The sequence below is a fragment of the Delphinus delphis genome, chromosome 20, assembly GCF_949987515.2.
Source record: "Delphinus delphis chromosome 20, mDelDel1.2, whole genome shotgun sequence".
NCBI classification, from domain to species: domain Eukaryota; kingdom Metazoa; phylum Chordata; class Mammalia; order Artiodactyla; family Delphinidae; genus Delphinus; species Delphinus delphis.
Window position 1 is genome coordinate 9,139,448 of NC_082702.1, and position 3,658 is coordinate 9,143,105.

Genomic DNA, 3,658 nt, shown 5'->3' on the forward strand with positions numbered 1-3,658 from the left:
GGATCTTCCCGGACCGGGGCACGAACCCGTGTCCCCTGCATCGGCAGGCGGACTCTCAACCACTGCGCCACCAGGGAAGCCCCGCCTGTAAACTTTATTCTACTTTCCATCTCTGTGACTGTGCCTATTCTAGGTACACTGTGTAAGTGGAATCATACAATATTTGTCCTTTTGTGTCTGGCTTATTTCACTTAGCATAAGATTTTCAAGGTTCATCTATGTTGTAGCACGTGTCAGAATTTCACTTCATTTTTTTTTCCACTGAGGTATTGTATTTGTATGTTTGTATATATCACATCTCTAGAAAAAGAATCTCAGGACTTTCCCTCCTGTGTGTGTTTTCTTTTTTTTAATTTTAATTAATTAATTTTATTTTTATTTATTTTTGGCTGTGTTGGGTCTTCATTGCTGTGCTCGGGCTTTCTCTAGTTGCGGCGAGCGGGGGCTACTCTTCGTTGCAGGGCACAGGCTTCATTGTAGTGGCTTATTTTGTTGCAGAGCATGGGCTCTAGGCGTGCGGGCTTCAGTAGCTGTGGCACACAGGCTCAGTAGCTGTGGCGCACGGGCTTAGTTGCTCCGCGGCATGTGGGGTCTTCCCGGACCAGGGCTCGAACCCGTGTCCCCTGCATTGGCAGGCAGATTCTTAACCACTGCACTGCCAGGGAAGCCCTCCCTCCTGTGTGTTTTTGTCTTGCTTTTTCTTGGTCCATGATGCCAGCTGTGGTCGTCAGTATAATGAAACCAAACTAGTGGGATGGTCTTGTGAGGTTTACAATTTGCCCAGCTCTGTGATCATCAGTGATTTCAAGTTTACCAATGTAACCATGCTTCATCATCACACTTAGAAACTGGAAAATAACTTTGGAGCATAGCCTAACAAGAACTTGGCATGTGACTCTCATTTTGGCATTGTTAATGCTCTTGAGAACATCGTCCTGGTTATTCATGCCAGCATCACGGTGGCACAAAAAGAGAGGCTGAATAATATTCCATTGTGTGGATATAGTGCGTTTTGTTTATCCCTTCATTCTTTGATGGACACGGGTTTTTTCCTAGACTTTTTAATAACTTCTCCTCTCTCCTCAAACTCCTGCACCTTCTCCCTTCCTGCCCACTTTCAGTGGGGACTTTGCTACCTACTTCACTGAGAAAGGACAACCCATCAGAAGAAAACTTCCCCAACTCCTCTACTCATCTACCCACCTTTTCTTCTATTATTTGGGGTACCAGTTACCTGCTGCTGCATAACAAACAGCCCCAGTATCTAGTGGTGTAAAACAATCCTTGTATTGTAGTCATGGATTCTATAGGTCAGGAATTGGAACAAGGCACAGCAAGGACAGCTTGTCTTTCCTCCTTGATGTCTGGAGCCTCAGCTGGCGAGGCTTGCGGACTGGGGGTGTAGAATCAGCTGGAGGAGTCTTCACTCATGTCTGGGCAGATGCTGCTGGCAGTCGCTGGCTGGGACCTCGGCTGAGCTGTCAGCTAGAGCATCTTCATGGGACCTCTCCATGTGGTCTCTCTGCGTGGGCTAGCTGAGCTTCCTCACAGCATGGCAGATGGGTTCCAAGAATGAGCGCCCTAACAGCAAGTGGGAAGTGCCTGGCATTTGATGAGGTAGCCTTGGAAGCCTCACCTCCACCGTACTTTATAGGTCAAGGCAGTCACAAATTTCTGCCCAGGTTCAAAGGGAGAAAACATAATCCACACAAAACACACACAATAGGAGGAATGTTGAGGTCACCCTGTAAGAGCATGTGGGACAGGAGAGATTGTCATGGCCACCTCTGGGAAACAGACATTCCCTACTAATGACGAACTACTCTGGAGCCCAGGGACCCTTCCCCTCTTGCCAATTCAAGGACCACACTCCAGCCGTTCTCCCCTCTTTCCTCTGCTTCTCCTCTCGAACTAGGAATCTAGATCATCCCCATCAAACTGCAATTTGATCTTCTCTCATCTTTCTATAAAAGAAAACAAAAAAATTGATTTCCCAGTACCTGTCTCCCACCTGTTCTTTATTTTTCTCCACAGAATGTCTCACCTTTTGACACACTCCATAGTCTCCTTATCTGTGTGTCTAGCATCTGTCTCTTCCATTTAGAATATCAGCTCCATGAGCACTGGGACTTTAGCCTCTTTCGTTCACCATTATATCTTCAGCCCATAGAATAGTGCCTGGCATGTAGTAGGTGTTCAATAAATATTTTTTGAATAAACATTTTGGGTGAAACTGGTAATGATAGTTGCCTCCAGGAAGGGTAACTGGGTGGACAGCAGATCCACATTGTTTAAAAATTTGATTCGACGCCAAAAAAAAAAAAAAAAAAAAAAAATTGAGCTTCCCCCACTTAACGTGAGGAGTGCTTTTTTCCAAACTTTTAAAATTGTGAAATAGAGATACTTTCTCCCACAGGCTTTTAGAGGCTTCTGAATTTTGCACCCTGACCGGATCTTATCCATTTAAATTAATAAATGACATTATTTTTAAAAATTAGCCCAGCACCTGGCACGAAATGAGTCAGAAACTGGAAGTGATGTGATTATGATGATGGGGAAACAACTTTGTGCCTTGGCTGTTTCCACAAGCTGCCCAGCCCCCCTTCCATTCTCCATGCTGGAACACTCAAATCTGGGAAGCTGAGTCTTCTCGGAGCCTCCCTGACTCTGGCCCAACCCAAAGCCAGCTCTAGAGGTGTTTGATCTGACCACTTCAGAGCCTTCACCTTGGGCCTGCAGCCCATCAGAGGTGGCTGGGGCTGGGAATCCTCCCCAGATGGGCCTTTGAAGATAAGATGAAAGAGGATGGGCATCCTCCCCAGATGAGCCTTTGAGGATGGGATGAAAGAGGCTGGGCTGGGTCAGGAAGAGGCATAGGCAGAGCGGAAGCAAGGAGGTAGAGAAGGCAAGCCTTCCTGGGGATGACCAGGGCATTTTCTGAGCACCTGCTGTGTACCCAGGCATGTGCTGTGCAGTGCTGGGAACACAGTGGTGACTGGCTCTGCCCTCAGAGGGCAGTAGGGCAGACAGGCCTGTGACCAGACAGCTACAACTTAGAGTGAACAGGGTTAGGGTGAGTGTGCCTGACGCAGTCAAGGAGGGCTTCCTGGAGGAGGAGACGCCAAGCTCCTCAGAGTCTCTGACATCCCTCATGGAAACCTACCTTTTTGGCGCATCTGATGACACTTTCCCTCACTCCCTCGAATCTAGCCACGCTGGCCTTTTTGATTCCTGAACTCTCCAAGCTCATTCCCATCCTCAACAGCCATTGCACTTGCTGTTCCCTCCTCCTGGTTCTCCCCAGTCCCTCAGCAGGCGGGCTCCTTCTCCTCTTTCAGACTGCAGACAACTCATCCTTGCAGCATTTAGCTGTTTTTTAAGAATTCCCTTGTTTCTAGTTTCTGCTGACTACTCTACTCCCTGCCCTTCCCAGTTAGGATGTGACCTCTCCTCAGCGCCTGCTCCCTCACACCTGGCAGGGCGCCCGACCAACTGTCGATGCCTGGTAAATCTTTGTGACGTGAAGGAAGGAAGCTAAGATCTCTGGGATAAAGCAGGGGCCGGTGAAGAGGTAGGGGAAAGGAGTTCCAGGCAGAGGCAACGGCATGGGCAAAGGCGTGGGGCAGAGAGAGCCCTGGTGTTTCAGAGGCTCTGGGGG

General features: G+C 48.3%; 1 pseudogene; it reads right to left on the reverse strand.

Annotated features, from left to right (window-relative positions):
- Window positions 1-300: 300 nt before the first annotated feature.
- On the reverse strand, window positions 301-947 carry LOC132417024 (small ribosomal subunit protein uS8-like; annotated as a pseudogene).
- Between the last annotated feature and the right edge of the window lie 2,711 nt (window positions 948-3,658).